Here is a 19,829-nt window from a genome sequence, read left to right on the forward strand (position 1 = left end):
GAAAAAAAAAAAAAAAAAAAACGGCATCAAAAAGAAAAAAACCCCGAGAGAGGCCCAACTCTAAGACTTTCTATGTATGCCTGAGCCACCAGCGCCCTCTGCAACAGGCACCTCCAAGCCTGACTGAAACAACAGTGCACCACTGCTCACTCACTCCCAGGAGAAGGAGCCACTATTGTACCCTCTCCCTCCCCACACACCGAGGCTTACAGATGAACAATAAAGGAACCTCTGCTGGTCACAGAATAACGCAAAAAAAACCCAAGGCAAGGAGAAGGACACTTACAGCTGAGACGCTAAGGAAACAGAAATAGTAGAATCAATACCTATTGAACTGGTCCATTCTGGGATCAGTTCTGGATTTTTTTTTTTTTTCTTTCTCTCTCTAACTTTTTTTTTTTTTTTTGATTTATTAAATACGATCTTAGCCCTAAGGGATCTACAAGTTTTATAACATAATTTTTTAATGATATTTTTTATTCATCTTTTTTTTTTTTTTTGCCTTTTTATATACTTCTACATCTAGCTAAGTTTTTGGTAGTACGGACAAAATATCTCTCATACTTTCCTTTCATCCCTATCTTTTATACATTTCTATTCCTTTCTTTTTATTTGCATATTTCCAACCACATTACACTCTTCTGTTCCCCTTTCTTCCAGCCATTTTAAGTTTATTTTATCTTAACATACTTATAAGCAACACTATCGGTCTGCTCAGACTCCTTGCTCTATTCTCCAGATGACGCACTGCCTTGGTATGTAATGTTAGGCTGTTGTCTTTATCTTAGTTCTTAGTACAGTTGTCTAATTACATTCTGAGAATCTCCATTCTCTCTGGTGGTACTCTGGCTCTTTTCTATATTTGATCCTAGCTTACAAAATCTCCCTGGATTGATGTTTGTATGTGTAGGGTGTTATTTGTTGTTTGTTTGCTTTTGCTTTTGTCTCTGATTTGTTCTGTTTCAGTTGTCAATTTCTGCTGGGTTTCTCTTTGAATATCTGATAGCACACTGGGGTTCTGTCAGGTCTTTCTAGAGCCTTATGTCCTAACAGATTCAGTAATTGTGTGTCTTATACATGTATGTGTTTCCTAGACTTAATATTCATTTAATCCAATACTTGGACATTAGTCTGAGGCTTGGACAGTCTTCTATAAACACCTCTATCGCCAGGACAAGCAACCCCAAAAGCTTGGACAACCATGAGGAAACAAAGAAACACCATGCAGGCAAAGGAGCAGGAAAAACCCCCACAAGATCAAATAAATGAGGAGGAAATAGGAAAAATGCCTGAAAAAGAATTTAGAGTCATGATAGTAAAAATGACACAAAATCTCGATAACAAAATAGAGAAAGTACAAGAAACAGTTCATAAGAACTCAGAAAAACAAACAGCAATGGATAACAAAATAACTGAAATTAAAAATACTCTAGATGCTATAACCAGCAGAATGACTGAGGCAGAAGAACGAATAAGTGAGTTGGAAGATAGAATGGGGGAAATAAATGCCACAGAGCAGGAAAAAGAAAAAAGAATAAAAAGACTAGAAGACAGTCTCAGAGACCTCAGTGATAACCTTAAACGTACCAACATTCGAATTATAGGCATCCCAGAAGAAGAAGAAAACAAGAAAGGGTCTGAGAAAATATTTGAAGAGGTTATAGTGGAAAACTTCCCCAACATGGGAAAGGAAATAATTAACCAAATCCAAGAAGCACAGAGAGTCCCATACAGAATAAACCCAAGGAGAAATACACCAAGACACATATTAATCAAACTAACGACAATTCAACACAAAGAAAAAATATTAAAAGCAGCAAGAGAAAAGCAACAAACAACATATAAGGGAAAACCCATCAGGATAACAGCTGACCTTTCTACAGAAACTCTGCAGGCCAGAAGGGAATGGCAGGATATACTGAAAGTCCTGAAAGAGAGAAACCTACAGCCAAGAATACTCTACCCAGCAAGAATCTCATTCAGATTTGAGAGAGAAATCAAAAGCTTTCCAGACAAGCAAAAGTTAAGAGAATTCAGCACCACCAAACCAGCCTTACAACAAGTGCTAAAGGAACTTCTCTAAATAGGAAACACAAGAAAAGGAAAACACCTACAAATACAAACCCAAAACAATTCAGAAAATGGTAATTGGAACACACATGTCAATAATCACTTTAAATGTAAATGGATGAAATGCTCCAACCAAAAGACACAGACAGGCTGAATGGATAGAAAAACAAGACCCTTCTATATGCTGCCTACAAGAAACCCACCTCAGACCAAGGGATACATATAGACTGAAAGTCAAGGGATGGAAAAAGATATTCCATGCAAGTGGAAGTCAAAAGAAAGCTGGAGTAGCAATACTCATATCAGACAAATTAGACTTGAAAGTAAAGACTATTAAAAGAGACAAGGAAGGACACTACATAATGATCAAGGCATCCATTCAAGAAGAACATACCACAATGGTAAATATCTATGCACCCAATATAGGAGCACCTCAATACATAAGGCAAATGCTAAGAGCTATAAAAGGGGACATCGACAGTAACACAATAATAGTGGGAGACTTGAACACCCCACTTACATCAATGGACAGATCATCCAAACAGAAAATAAATAAAGACACACAAGCTTTAAATGACACATTAGACCATCTCGACTTAATTGATATTTATAGGACATTCCATCCAAAAACGACAGACTACACTTTCTTCTCAAGTGCACATGGAACATTTTCCAGGATAGATCATATCTTGGGTCACAAATCAAACCTCAGCAAATTCAAGAAAATTGAAATCATATCAAGCATCTTCTCAGACTACAACGCCATGAAACTAGATATCAACTACAGGAAAAAAACTGCAAAAAAGACAAACACATGGAGGCTAAACAATTCACTCTTAAACAACCAAAGAATCACTAAAGAAATCAAAGAGGAAATCAAAAAATATCGAGAAACAAATGACAACGAAAACACAACAACCCAAAACCTATGGGATGCAGCAAAAGCAGTTCTAAGAGGGAAGTTTATAGCAATACAGTCCTACCTTAAGAAACAAGAAAATGATCGAATAAACAACCTAACCTTACACCTAAAACAACTAGAGAAAGAAGAACAAAGAAACCCCAAAGTGAGCAGAAGGAAAGAAATCATAAAGATCAGAGCAGAAATAAATGAAAAAGAAAGGAAAGAAACCATAAGAAAAATAAATGAAACTAAAAGCTGGTTCTTTGAGAAGATTAACAAAATTGATAAACCATTAGCCAGACTCATCAAGAAAAAAAGGGAGAAGATGCAAATCAACAGAATTAGAAATGAAAAAGGAGAAGTCACAACGGACACCTCAGAAATACAAAACATCATGAGAGACTCCTACAAGCAACTATATGCCAATCAATTGGATAACCTGGAAGAAATGGATACATTCTTAGAAAAATACAATCTTCCAAGACTGAACCAGGAAGAAATAGAAACTATGAACAGACCAATCACAAGTACGGAAATTGAGGCAGTGATTAAAAATCTCCCAACACACAAAAGCCCAGGACCAGATGGGTTCACGGGCGAATTCTATCAAACATTTCGAGAAGAGCTAACACCTATCCTTCTCAAACTCTTCCAAAATATTGCAGAAGGTGGAGCACTCCCAAACTCATTCTACGAGGCCACCATCACCCTGATACCAAAACCAGGCAAAGATGTCACAAAAAAAGAAAACTACAGACCAATATCACTGATGAATATAGATGCAAAAATCCTTAACAAAGTACTAGCTAACAGACTGCAACAGCACATTAAAAAAATCATACACCATGATCAAGTGGGGTTTATCCCTGGGATGCAAGGATTCTTCAATATACGCAAATCAATCAACGTGATACATCATATCAACAAATTGAAGGATAAAAACCATATGATCATTTCACTAGATGCAGAAAAAGCTTTTGACAAAGTTCAACATCCATTTATGATAAAAGCTCTCCAGAAAATGGGCATAGAAGGAAATTACCTCAACATAATAAAAGCCATATATGACAAACCAAAAGCCAACATTGTTCTCAATGGGAAAAAACTGGAAGAATTCCCTCTAAGAACAGGAACAAGACAAGGGTGTCCACTCTCACCACTATTATTCAACATAGTTTTGGAAGTTTTAGCCACAGCAATCAGAGAAGAAAAAGAAATCAAAGGAATCCAAATTGGAAAAGAAGAAGTAAAATTGTCACTCTTTGCAGATGACATGATATTATATATAGAAAACCCTAAAGACTCTACCAGAAAACTGCTAGCACTAATTGATGAGTTTAGTAAAGTAGCAGGATACAAAATTAATGCACAGAAATCTCTTGCATTCCTATACACTAACAACGGAAGAGCAGAAAGAGAAATTCAGGAAACTCTCCCATTCACCATTGCAACCAAAAGAATAAAATACCTAGGAATAAACATGCCTAAGGAGGCAAAAGATCTGTATGCAGAAAACTTTAAGACATTGATGAAAGAAATCAAAGATGACACAAACAGATGGAGGGCCATACCATGTTCCTGGATTGGAAGAATCAACATCGTGAAAATGTCTGTACTACCCAAAGCAATTTACAGATTCAATGCAATCCCCATCAAATTACCAATGGCATTTTTCACAGAACTAGAGCAAGAAATCTTACGATTTGTATGGAAACGCAAAAGACCCCGAATAGCCAAAGCAATCTTGAGAAGGAAAAATGGAGTTGGTGGAATCAGGCTTCCTGACTTCAAACAATACTACAAGGCCATAGTGATCAAGACAGTATGGTACTGGCACAAAAATAGAAAGGATGATCAATGGAATAGAATAGAGAACTCAGAAGTAAGCCCAAACACATATGGGCACCTTATCTTTGACAAAGGAGGCACGAGTATACAATGGAAAAAAGACAGTCTCTTCAATAAGTGGTGCTGGGAAAATTGGACAGCAACATGTAAAAGAATGAAATGAGAACACTTCCTAACACCATACACAAAAATAAACTCCAAATGGATTAAAGACCTACATGTAAGGCCAGACATTATAAAACTCCTAGAGGAAAACATAGGCAGAACACTCTATGACATCCATCAAAGCAAGATCCTTTTGGACCCACCTCCTAGAATCATGGAAATCAAATCAAGAATAAACGAATGGGACCTCATGAAACTTAAAATCTTTTGCACAGCAAAAGAAACCATAAACAAGACTAAAAGGCAGCCCTCAGAATGGGAAAAAATAATTGCCTATGAAACAACGGACAAAGGATTAACCTCCAAAATATACAAGCAGCTCATGCAGCTTCATACCAAGAAAGCAAATAACCCAATCCACAAATGGGCAGAAGACCTAAATAGACATTTCTCCAAAGAAGACATCCAGATGGCCAACAAACACATGAAAAGATGCTCAACATCACTAATCATCAGAGAAATGCAAGTTAAAGCCACAATGAGGTATCACCTCACACCACTCAGAATGGCCATCATCACAAAGTCTGGAAACCACAAATGTTGGAGAGGGTGTGGAGAAAAGGGAACTCTCCTGCACTGTTGGTGGGAATGTAAGTTGGTACAGCCACTATGGAAAACAATTTGGAGGTTCCTTGAAAAACTACAAATAGAACTACCATATGATCCAGTAATCCCACTCCTGGGCATATACCCAAAGAAAACCATAATCCCAAAAGAAACTTGTACCATAATGTTTATTGCAGCACTATTTACAATAGCCAGGACATGGAAGCAACCGAAATGCCCATCAACAAATGAATGGATACAGAAGATGTGGCATATATATACAATGGAATATTACTCAGCTATAAAAAGGGATGAGATGGAGCTATATGTCATGAGGTGGATAGAACTACAGTCTGTCATACATAGTGAAGTAAGTCAGAAAGAGAAGGACAAATATTGTATGCTAACTCACATATACGGAATCTCAAAATGGTACTGATGAACTCAGTGACAAGAACAAGGATGCAGATACAGAGAATGGCCTGGAGAACTCGAGGTATGGGAGGGGGCGGGGGGTGAAGGGGAAACTGAAACGAAGCGAGAGAGTAGCACAGACATATATATACTACCAACTGTAAAATAGTCAGTGGGAAGTTGTTGTATAACAAAGGGAGTCCAACTCGAGGATGGAAGATGCCTTAGAGGACAGGGATGGGGAGTGTGGGGGGGGGGACTCGAGGGGGGGGGAGTCAAGGAATTGAGGGAATACGGGGATATGTGTATAAAAACAGATTATTGAACCTGGTGTACCCCCCCCCCCAAAAAAAAGTAAATTACTTAGTTTTTATTCAGTTTAGTTTGAGAGAAGGGAAAAAGTGGATTAATAGAATAGGAAGTCTTTATAAGATAAAATTTTCAGACCTTTTAGTGTTTGTTTAAAGTCTAGTATAAAGGACCTAGAAATTGATAGTGATATGTCCAAACCTTACACAAGCTGAGTTTTTTGACATTTTTTGGTGAAATTAATCCAATTATTTTATTTTAAATGATGATTCAATTGCTAAAGAATAGACACAGAGGAAAGGTTAGTTTAGAGCATTCAGTTGGAATACAATAACAGTGTAACAGTATCTGCTCTGCTGGGGTGCCTGTTGTTCATTAATGGCACTGGTGGTGCTGTGGACTGACTCATTAAACACTCTTCTTCCTGTGTGTGTCTGACTGAAGATTCTGAAAAGCTTAAAGTGATACTTCCCATATGCTTTTGCAGCCAGGAGTCAGGAGAACTGGGTTTTATTTACCAATAAAATGTATTTGCACAGATTTTAGAAGGTGGAAGTGAGGAATATTTGCTTCGTATTTTTTTTTTCTGCCAGCAAACAAGGTCTTAGTTTCTCAAGCAATATTCCAGTGTACGTTATCCACTTCCCTCCATGTTGAGAGGCAGCTGTTGCAAAAGTAGTGATGACAGCTAGTTCCCAGCTTTCTGATTATGGACTCGCTTTGAAAGTGGAATGTTTGTACTCAGTGGTTCCAGTGGTGGCCTCAGTCCCTGGATGTGTCAGTTCTGTAGTGTTGTGTTCCAGTGCAGAGCCCACAGCTTTGGCTCTTCCTGCTATTAATTTTGAAAGTACTTTATTCTCTGTATTAAATCTTTCTTCCCCGCTTTAAATATTTAGATTTGTTTTTGAATAACACAATAGTGTGTCAGACTGTGAGCTGTTGCCCCAATATCTTGTCTTAACCTCTTTCTAATAGTAGAGTTTCAACTGGTCACATAACTGTACAATTAAAGACTACCTTTCTCAGCCTTCCTTATTGAGAGGTATGACCATGTGTCTAAGTTTTAGATAATAGAATTTAAATGGATATTATATTTGGTACTTCTGGGTTTTGTCCTTAAAAGGATAGAGCATACAATACTCTGATACTTTCTAGTCGCTATGTGATGGCAAAGGTTGAATACCTTCCCTGAATCTAGGGACAGAAGTCACATGTTGAGAGTATAGAGTATTCTGCCAATAATGAACCCCCTACCCTTGGATTATTTTATGAGACACATTTCTTTCCTGTTTAAAATGCTGGATTTTAGACTCTCTCTTGCTTTTAAAAAAATAACACCTTATTCTTAAACAAAACATAATTCAGTTACTAGGAGTGGAATTCTACCATAATAAAAAAAAATGAGGTATTGGTCTAATAGTTGGGTAGGGGGTGGCAAGAACACCAATATTGCAGGCTGCATAGCCAGTGATCCTTCTTATGTCCTGATAAACATTTGGTAAAACTATCACTTGTAATCCTTAAAAAGGTAGACTGCTTGCCAAAAGAACATGTAACCTCTGTGAATTGTTTGGAAAAACTCAGAATATTAAAAAAAAAACACAGAATGTTTATACATGTTGGCTCTTTCTTGTCATGCAAAGTTCTGTGACAAAATGTACTTTGACTGGTTATAAGACATGATTTTAAAGAAGCAGCTTTAGCAGTAAATAACCTCTCCCGTCCTCAAGTGCCTACATTAAAACATCCCAGTTAATTGGGGTCCATTCTAGTTTCAAAGGTTAGATTAAGGGTGATGCTGTCTTACCTCAACTAATATTTTCAGAGAGCCTCAAAATAGACACCATTAAATTGAGGGGAAGCAAAAATGTTCTGAACAAAGAAACCAGAAAATATAAGAGAATATGCTGCAAGCATAGAAACTTTCTCTAGATTGGATCTCTGGTTATGGATCTGACTGTCAGTGGAACAAAAGTATACTGAGTTTTTTAGGGATTGTATTGATCTGCAAAAACCAATGCATGTGTGACCTTTAAAGCAACTCCAGAAGCCTCCCAACTGGCTTTGCCCAGAAATTTGTACAGTCTCCAAGGAGAGTCCAGTTCTCTCTTAAGGAGATAATTATAAGGTATTCAGATACTTTCAAGAGTGAAAAGGACACATATCTAGAACAAATAATTCATTCATTCAATATTGATATTACACCAGGACAATGCATGTAAATCAGGAGGCTCACAAGCAAATTAATCCTTACAGTAATAAAAATAATGGACAAAGAAAAACATCAAAAAGTAAAAAAACAGGCACTGTAAATGATAAGGGACAAAGAAATTTCCTCCAGATAATATAATCAGGATCTAGCCAAGGAAATTATTTCACTGCCAGAGCAGGGAATGTTTAAAATTCATATCTGGTAGGATTTGATCATTGCTTTGAAGAATGACAGCTGTTCTTTTCCTATTCTTCCATTTTTTTGGAAGGCAGCTGTGCTCACCACTATACCTCCAACATTGAGCTCTTCCATTTTTTTTTGAACTGGACTTTATAATATTGGGTGTACGTGTGTGTAGAGGTGGGGTAAGTTGGGGGTAGGTAAGTGGGAAGAAGTGCACACCTGGATTTTTGGCGGCAGCCTGCATGTTGTGTCCCAGTATCTTTTCCCCCTCCTATAGTAATGGCCAGCTAGTCAAAGGCAACGTTTTCTGGCTTCCCTTTCAATGAGTTGTGAGTTACTGGTTCTACTCAATGAAATGTGAAAAGACATATGTGATTCTTCCAGTTGTGCCCTTAAAAGGATGGCATGTGCATCCTCCTGTCTCCCCTCCTTCCTAAAATACATACACACACACACACACACACACACACACACACAGAGGAGATGACAATGAGTGAGTAGCCACCTTGGAAATGGGTACCTGGTGCTAACAATGGTAAAGCTGAGTTGCTGGTTCTCATTATTACCTTACATATAAAGAAGAGAGTGAAAACACAAGAAAACATTCTATCAGGCTTATACTGCTGTATTTTGAGTGTTTGTTGGAGAGTGTAAGTTAAAACTACATTAACTACCACAGCATACGTAGATTGAAATGATTATTTTTCCTAAAATTTTACTTACATTACTTACAAAAATCGAATCAGAGATTCAAACTGACTATTTCTAGATGTATGTTTAGAACAAAAATTGCACAAAGTATTCAATTTCCACAAATTTAGGATCAAAATTTAATTGTTCTCAAATTATTATTTCCAGAGAATATTTACAATGAAGAATTCGTCCATTGAATATTGATGCCAATAATCATTAAATTAATTCTAATGAACATTTTACCACAGGTTCACATATTAGACTATTACAACTTTTCATGTAGTTTGGTATAAAACTGAAAAATATGGTCCATACATGGACTACATGAAATGTGAGTTTATAAAGTCCAACTTGCATTGTGAAAAAAAAATAAAAGAATAACAACTGAAAAGCTATCATAACTCATTAAGAGTATATAAAATTCATGCTCAGAGTATGTATAGGGTGCACCAAAAAGAAATAATGGATTGGTTTTAAAAGGAATTCAGACCTTTTTCCCTTCAGCATAAGAAGACATGGTGAGAAAATTCCTCTACATTAAAAAAATTAAAACAAAACCAAAACTTGTATTCCATCTCTATTCCCAAATTTGTCGATTAAAGTAAATTACTCGCGTTTCTTAAATCCAGGACCAAAGGGCACTTTTTTTCTGTTACTGGAGTTTGTCTCTTAGGAGCAGCCTGAGAAAATTCTGCCTTACAGCTAATAGGGCTCCCAGGCTGCGAGCAGAGCTAAGGATGAAGCCTGAGGAGGGGAGACCAGAAGACAAAATTTGCCTCAACTGTTCTTTTGAAAGCAAAGGAAATTAGTTGAAGTTGTCAGATTGGTTTTAGCTAATTTTTTTTTTTTTTTTTTTTTTTTTTTACTAATTGTTATATTTTACTGTAGTGTAGAGAATTAGAAGTTGAACAGAAGGGTTAGTGATAATCAAACTGGAAGTATATTGTGGGCATTTGGGAAAGACATGGATACTTTTTGGGCTTCGAGGATGTTGTGCTACACCTACGGAGGACAGTGGCCGTGGCCATCAGGTGGCTAGTTTCCTTTATAAGTCTGTATTTATTCACCTTTTTGTTATCCAAACAAAACCCTTCTTGATACTTACTCTTGTTCTTCTGAAATTGCATTGCTCTCATATCATCAACTTTTGAGGTATTTACTACTTTCTGCCTTGTATTATAATGTGTATATATGTATTTTTACTCTCCGTCTATATTATAGAGTCTGTGTTTTATTCACATCCTCTTGCTTTTTTTTTTTTTAACTTTTCCATTAATTCTTTTTTTTAAAGAATTTTTATTGAGATACAGTTAACAGACAATAATCTGCATATATTTAGAGTGTACAATTTGGTATTTTTTTTTCTTATTGGTAATGTATATATGGCAATTCAATCTCCCAATTCATTCCCCCCCCCACATCCTCTTGCTTTTTGAATGTATTAAGCACCAATACATTTATTTTAAAAATTCATTGTCAATAGCTCTTGATCCTGCTTCTGGGTCTTTTTGTATTTCCATACTTTTATTATTATTTCTACTAACTACATGCATTCATATAAAAGAGGGTTTTTTTTTTGTTACTGACATTTATTCTTTTATTCATGTTGTTACCCTCTGAAGCCAGAATTGATACAGCAATGCAGGAAATTCTTCTTCCATCCCATAACAATTTTTAGCACAACTTTAAAAATTGCCCTCTCTTTTTCTCTATTACCTTGTTTAATATAATCTTTTTTGAGATGTAATTTACATATGGTGAAATGTGTAGATATTAATGGCACAGTTTGATGAGTTTTGAAGAATAGGTAGGTCTGTTTAACCCAAAGCCCTGTCAAGATACAGGGCATTTTCATCATCCCAGGGAAAGTTACATCACGGCCCTTCCAAAACAATTTCCACCTCTCCTCCCCAACACAATTACAGTCCCAAATTCTATCACGGTAGATTAGTTCTACCTTTACAGATCTTCTGAATTATGCCAGAAGACTGTGAAGAGTCTTTCATTTTACTCTGGCAGCCAAGTGACTTTACTGGTGTCTCGACGATCATTTGGGGCTTGATTACAGTAGGGGGATAGACCAGCTCTGCTCCTAAGTTCTGGCAATGCTACAGTTTCAGCTGAATTCCTGACATGTTCAATAATGTCTCTCCCCTCTGGCTGATGAGATCTATAATGTATCTTAGCACTGCCAGGCCCAGTCTCTGTTGGATTTATAGCTCTACAGTAGCAGTGTGCCAGGCCTGTGGAATCTCTTCTCTATGCACATACAGCTTAGAATTACACAAAGACTCAAGAGGACATTTACTCAGATTTGTAAAGTTCTCTGTCCAGCTGCCTCCTCTCTGGTACCCTTTTCCTGAAAATAACAGCTACCTTGGTGGCCCAGAACTCCAATCTTTATTTCTTCTACTCAGGGAGGTTGCTATTCTGTGTTTGGCTCCAATTCTTAAATTGGAAAGTGATCCCCAGCCAAAAGCCAGATGAATGTAGACCTCATTTTGTGTATTTCCTTCCATTCAATGATCATAGCCCTGAGTTCTCGGAATTTCGGTTCTGTCCAGTTTCATAGTTATTTGCAGCAGAATTGTAATGCCAATGAACATTATCATAGCCAGAAGTGAACGTCCCATATAAGGCTAATTTTTACTTACTTTTTTTTTTTTGGACATTTTATCTTAATTGATTTGCCTCTCTTTAAAGATCGAGTAAGCACAGACATAGAGAACGGACTTGAGGATATGCAGGGGGAAGGGGAAGCTGGGATGAAGTGAGAGAGTAGCATTGGCATATACACACACAAAATGTAAAATAGATGGCTAGTGGGAAGCTGCTGCAGAGCACAGTGAGATCAGCTCCATGTTTTGTGATGACCTAGAGGGGTGGGATAGGGAGTTGGGGAGGGAGGATCAAGAGGGAGGGGATATGGGGATATATGTATAAATACAGCTGATTCACTTTGTTGTACAGCAGAAATTAACACAACACTGTAAAGCAATTATACCCCAATAAAGATGAAAAAAATAGAGTAAAAATAATGGATTCCATATCAATATACTATAGTTGTTTGAGGGGCAAATAAAGTAATTTTTTAAAAAGATAGCTTTCTCCATAAATGATATAACTTAAGAGTATTTAAAATGTTAACTCTTAGTATAACTCTTTAATATAATGAATGTCATAACTTTATAAACATACACACTGTATGTTAAATTGACTTAGGTAAAGAAAGAGAATCCAATTCTGACAAATAATATAATTTAGGGAATAAAATACACTCATTAATTTCTCTCAAACTTTTCCAATAAGTACCTCATTGACAAAGGGAGTCTGTACTGGTTTACAGCAAGTATAAAGTTTATTTAAGGGGTTACATTTTATCTTAAAATTATATGTATGCAGTGTATAATTATGTTAAACTTAATGAAAATATCATGTTCCCTCCTCACTTCAACCTTGGAGCAAAACTGAGACTCAGAAATTTGTACTGTATTAGTTTTATAGCTCCAGTGGCAGCCTGTACATAAATAGTTGTAATCTGCCTAGAGAATTGTTGTAACATGCCCATATTTGTCTGAAAATTGGAAATAGTGATTTGAATCTGAATATTTGGTATACTTAATTCCAAATGTTAATACTTGAAAGAGTTGTGTCTCATAGCTTTTTAACTGAATGTTTCTTACATCCATTTTTTGGGAACAACTATTTTAAGGCAAATTAGAGTCTGTCGTACTCAGAGATGGATTATTAGTAGAGATATTAATATTGCCAAATATCACATGTAATTTCAGTACCCTCAGTCTTCTTCCCTTAAGATAAATTACTGGTTTAATTTGCAAATATCCTCCTAAATCTTTACAAAATGGGTGTGATGTGTATACTTCTATAATGCATTGTGACACTAAGTGCCATACTAAATCCATTTTATGTGATGTATTTCAAATATGCTTTCTAGTAACCTTGTAATATGATCACATACAGTTATATTAGAGATGCATCTGTAACTGGCAAACAACAATACTCAAATAGACAAATAGCTCTCGGGATATAAATTATGACTGAAACTTCCAATTCTTTCAGAAAACTATTAGCTGACAGTTTAAATGGTCTTTGACATTCTAAACATAATTTTCCTTTGACCATTGAATAAATTCTTACTGCTGATAGAAATAAATAAAATGCTGGAAATAATCATAACCTCAGGCAAGATCACAAATGTTCCCAAATTGTCTCTGCATAGAAAATAGATCAATTTACTGTAGTCAAAACTTTATTACCTCTATGATGCTACATATGTTTTCACCAGGCAAAGATTTCTAAAATCTCCATTTAGAAAACTCAAGAATTAACAGAATTCTCCTACCCTGAAGAAATTTTTTTATGTCTCCTCTAAGTTTTTACTCTTTTTCAGCTTCTCCATAAGCTTATTACAGTCCAAGGATTTTATAATTTCAGTTATATTTTAAATAATCACTGGGAAATCAACATTTTCCATAATTATGTAATTTTGCATATATTTTTCATATAATTGTGTGACATCAAATATTATTTGAATACATTTATAAATGAACTTTATTAAAAGTGAAAACAGAAGCTGCTATACTCTTGCGTAAAACTGGCCTAGTGTTCTAACATGTCCCATTATATTTTTGCGTATTTTTTTCCAGTTTTATTGAGATATAATTGACATACAGCACTGTGTAAGTCTAAGGTGTACACAGCATAATGACTTGACTTACATTCATCATGAAATGATTATCACAAGTTTAGTGAATGTCCATCATCTCATGTAGATACAAATGTAAAGAAATAGACAAATTTTTTTTTCTTGTGATAAGAGGTCTTAGGATTCACTCTCTTAACAACTTTGACATATGACATGCAGCAGTGCTCATTATATTACTCATGTTGTACATTACATCCCCAGGACTTACCTGTCTTATAACTGGGAATTTGTACCTTTGGACCACCCACTTTCATTCAGTTTCCCCTTCCACCAGCCCCTGTCTCTGGTAACCACGAGTCGGATCTCTTTTTCTATGAATTTGTCTTGTTGTTGAAGTGTAATTGACCTACAACACTATGTTAGTTCCTGTTACACACATAGTAATTCAAAATTTCTACACATTTCAAAATGATCACCACGATAAGTCTGGTTACAACCTGTCACCATACAAAGGTATTTCATAGTTATTGACTATATTCTCCGTGTTATACATATCGTACCTGTGACTCATATATTTTGCAATTGGAAGTTTGTACCTTTTAATCTTTCTCACCTATTTCTTTCCTCCTCCAACTCCGCTCCCCTCTGGCAACCACCTGTTTGTTCTCTGTATTTATAACTCTTTCTCTTTTGTTTTGTTTGTTCATCATTTTGTTTTAATGCTGCAATATCTAAATTGTTGCATTGCTAGTTTTCCCAGACCATAAATTAGGTCATGGATGTAGAAAAATATGTTGAGTTTAAAATGCTATCAAAGAAAGGACAGCAGGACATTTTTTGTTTATGTGGTGTTTTGTTTGTTTGTTCATTTGGTTTAAATAGCCACTCTGTGTTTCCAGAATTTCAGTTAACTTGAATATTAATTGAATGCACCTCTGCTTTGTTTGAAATGGAAGCAAACCCGTTTCCAACTATTCTAGAACGCCACCTTCTGGAAAGGAAATGCTTCTCTAAATGTGAAGAAGCAGTTCATTGTGATTGTGGTAGAATTAGGACTTGGTACTGAGAAAACTCATGCCTCATCAGGAACATATGTTCCTTTCAACCAAATATTCCCCACCTCCAACCCTGGGGAATTAAAGAAGACACTGATGTGTGACAATTGCAGAATAAGTGAAAGTTTTTGACTGCTTATATTAGGAATAAAATTCTGTTATATTGACTTTTTTTTCCCCCTTGTTAGAACCAAAAACAAAGTTGTCCTGCTTCTGAAATATGTGGCATTTTTACATCTAGTAATAGTGCATAGAAATAAGTAACGCCATTGTTAACACCATTAAGAATGAGCTAAGCCTTGGCAGTTTCAGTTAATAATTATGTTCTAAAAGCTAATTAATGAATGTACATTTTGTTTGTCATAAGACACAAGACAGCCTTTTTCTGATTAATTCCAACCACCTCAAGCTAGTTAAACTTGTAAGTAGCTAGAGTTCATATTTAAATGCAGGACATCCCACATTTGCCACCCCCAAGAAATGATATTTTCACTGTGATAATATTAGCACTTTTAAAAGAAACTACTGGGGGCTTCCTAGGTGGCGCAGTGGTTAAGAATCCGCCTGCCAATGCAGGGGACACAGGTTCGATCCCTGCTCCAGGAAGATCCACATGCCACGGAGCAACTAAGCCCGTATGCCACAAAAAAACAAACAAAAGAAACTGCTGGTATTTCTCTGTTGGAAACTTATGGGGGTGAAGATGAGTATGGATAAACAGATATTTTTAAATGACAGTTTTATTTCTGAAATTTCAACTTTGTAAACTATGTTTCTGAGGTGTTGCTTTTTAAATAAAAAAAAAATCTGCTGAAGATTTAAAAATTCCTAATTCCTGTCTTAATTTCTAATTCTGGCTGCTTGAAGACTATGTAGGTATATGCTAAGTCAGATAACCTTAATGCTTTCATACAAACATTGGCTAAATCTGGAAGAGAAAATTTATTGTATATGAGCGACCACTCTTGCCCACAGCAGATATTATTAACTGAACTTGGTTCTGTTTTTCACAAAACCAGGAAACAGTATATACAATGCTTTGCTCCAAACAGTTACACTCAGTAAAATACAGTTCATTTATGAGATTAAATTTACTGGTTATTGAGGCCCTAGAGGAACCATAAGAAGGATGGAAAGTAAAATACTTGCAGTTGGAATGGGAAAAAAGATAACAAGAGAAATATCAATTTTAAGTCAAAGGTGGAAAGCCAGTTGCTTTAATGATATAATTTAAGTAAACAAATAGTGCTAATAGTCTCTTTAATCTTTAATTTAATCTGGAATTTAATCTTTAGTTAAATTCCACCACCATGGATTTATTCTTTTGAAAGTAGTTCTTCATATTCAATAGGAATGACTATCAAAAATTCAAAACCGTAATACCACACCAGTCATTAACAATTTTACTGTATTTATTTCTTAAAAACATCAGTCCTCACAGGAGCATCTGTTTTTAGGGGCAGGAGAAAATAGAGAGGCAGGCCAAATTTTTGAGCACATGTGCAGTCCAAAGCAAAAGCCAAAACAAGAGAAAATACTAGATTGATTACTTTGTCTAGGAAGAAGTCCAACAACCTTCAAGCCTATTAGATGCTAGATACTGATTATGGTGCTTAAGACACAGAGAATATGTGCTAGAGTCCTAAAGTACCTTATGGAGTCAGAGAGATTGACATAAAAGGAGTTGGAACTATTTCATTGAATTCATTATTATGTCTGCAAGTAGTATGGGGAAAAAGTTGAGGAGAACTTGCAAATAAAACAAAATTCCCTTGAGAACTAAATTTAAAACCAACATAATGAGTCAGAGAAGAGACAAATAATATCAAAGAGATTAATAACAAGGGCAAGTCATGCCCCAAAGTGTTCTTTTATACAATGTATGACCTTGGTATACATAAAGAATATGAGAGTCTTAAGAGTGATTTGGCAGTAACAGAAATGTACAAAAAGCAGCTGTGGAATCAAAGTTGAGGGAACCTATCCAAATATTGTCCTTGTTAATCAGTAAAGCTAATTTTGGTTGCAGATTCGTTTAGAAGGGGGGAGGGGAAAGAAAAAGAGAATTTACAAGTTTACATAACTTAAAAATTAAGAGGTACAGTTGACTTCAGACACTGCTTGATGTAAGAATTCAATGCTATCATCGGAACTTGGTCTTTCTTTTTTCCTGTCTCGCGTCTGCTTTCCTCATGTCTGCCTCATTTTCAGGAGCCCTTGGTAGCTGTCAGGTACCACCTCCACTGCTCACAATCCAGGAAGCTAATTTCAGCTTCCCACCAGTTCTCACAGATTGAAATCTCACTGATTCGGATTGTCCTGGCTCCCCCTGCCTGTGGATGTTGGGCATGCCACAAAAGAGACATCCACACATCTTGTGAGAAGAAACTGGAGCCTTTGCAGTATGGTAATTCCACAGTCTGGACCTGGGTTTCCTCTAATTCTGGGCGATATCTGGTGTTTGTACCCTGCCCCACCCAGCACACACACACACACACAAAAAACACCTGTTTGGGAAAACAGGGCTTTTGATATTTCCTCTGAGACATCAAGAATGAACACTGGCATGTTAAAAGGTGTGAGAAATCCTACAGGGAGGAAGCAAATTTCTAGAATTTGTTGAGTACACGTTATGTATCACACAGCATATCATTTTTCTTTACCAACCCATTGTGATATGATTTGGGAAGTGCAGGGATAGACAATCTCCAACATAAAAATACATGATTCTCATCATCTTAGTCTATTGCCATTAAATATTCAAATTATAATATGCCTCTTTTCTGCTTCAGAGTCTGCCAAGCAAACAATTGATTATAATCATAATTTGAGTTTCTTTAGAGGTCAGCCTGTGGGGAGAGAATGTCCTAGTTTTGTCCATCAGAGAATTCCAGTCTGAATGGCCGTCATATTGCTAATGATAAATTACTAAATTGGCCTTTGCTTTATACATCAATGATATAACAGAATACTGCAGAAATATTATGACATAATATTGAAATGTAAGTAAATCTTTCACTATGAAGTATGATTTTTCTCAGTATTTAATTATGTTACACCAACATCAAAAAGTATAAAATGCAGACGTTAACCTTGATTTAAAAAGGGAATTCATTGGAAATGTGATAATATAATATAAAGAATAAAGTACTGTGCTTGTTAAGTAACAAATACTTCCAAACTTGAACTATAGATTATAGAATATGCCTTTTTTCTTCTTCCATAAGCTTTTCTCTATTTTTTTTTTTTGGCTCAGTACCTCCTTAATCAAGTACCTTAAAATACAGATGCCCAATTAATATCTTATAGCACTGTTCAGTTATCATGCTTTATCTCTTGATACTCACAGAAATTCAGGAAAAAACCTGGGCATATGAAAATATGTTCCCTTTATAAAAAATTGAGAACCAGAAGGAATGTAGGACTTCCATGACAGCACATGGAAAAATTATAAATCTGGGAATCTCACTCAAATCTTTGACTTCAAAGTGAATCTTTTGTTATAATCTACCTTGCTAAATTTTAAAATATATTGTGCTTTCTTCTTTCCCAGACACCATCAATATTACATATTATGTATGTTACACACTTACACACTTTTAACTCCATTTGTCATACATCATTTCTGAATTAATTTGTGTTGTTAAATTAATGTGTGTTGTTAAAAAGCTATTATAAATGTCCTGAGGACAAGACTGTGTCTTCTTAGCTCTTCTCCACAGCTCCAAGCAACTTGATGGCATTAAAACAGTGCCTAAAATGGATCTCATCCAGTAATGATTAGGAATCCTAGTACTCTCTTGGCTTGGTTAACACTTTAAAATCACTTTTAGAATGATAATGTAAGATATCAGAGAAAATTACCCGATTCATGGGTCTTCTGGATCGTTAGTTCTCAGAGACCCAGAAATTAGGTACGACAAAAACTCTAGATTGCACCAAAAGTAATGGAAAATCCATGCCTACCAAATGCTCTGTTTTATTATGCTCTTTCAGCAATCCAACAAGAACCTCCAGAATCCCAATTTGTTATACTGCCTAACTATTAGAATTTGTGTCTCATTCTACAAAAGGTTTGACCAGAGCTGATTATACTGGAATTATCTTAGATTTATTTTCTTTTTAGGCTCTGTTATTAACTTCTGCTTATCTTTTTATCTCTATTAACTGGCAGTTAGTTTTCTACTTTATTGTTATATTATGGAATTTGGGCAAAGTGTCCTTTTTTTCCAGACATTTTCCTTGGCAGATAAAGTTATTTCACTTGATTCGAGATCTTTAATTTACCAAGATCACTGTGGCAGCCAATATTCTTCTATCACAATTTTTACACTAAACTCTTGTAATAAAGCCCCTGTCTCACGTTATTGGCACACGGTACCTTGAACTATAATTGTCACTTGGTCCCCTAAGATCTTGAAAGCAGGGATTCAGTCATAATTTTCTTGATATTTCTCTTATCTATAGTAATGTCTCACACATAAAAATACTCAGAATCTTACATTAACGAGCTTATGAGAATGCTCTCTAAATATTATTACAGTGACAGATTCAGTGTGAAGCCCAATGTCACATTTAGACTTTCCAAATTTGAAGTTCTATTTGAAAATGCAAGAACTGTAGGAAAAGAGTGTACACATTAAAAATGAAAGCTAGTTTCATAAACTAGAAGATAAAAAAAAATCCAAAGTAATAGCTCTATAATAAAGACTTTGTTATCTTGCCACTGGTTTCTTAAGGGTTCAGCACTCTTACTACTTTCTT

This window comes from Hippopotamus amphibius, chromosome 12, assembly GCF_030028045.1.
Source record: "Hippopotamus amphibius kiboko isolate mHipAmp2 chromosome 12, mHipAmp2.hap2, whole genome shotgun sequence".
Taxonomy (NCBI): domain Eukaryota; kingdom Metazoa; phylum Chordata; class Mammalia; order Artiodactyla; family Hippopotamidae; genus Hippopotamus; species Hippopotamus amphibius.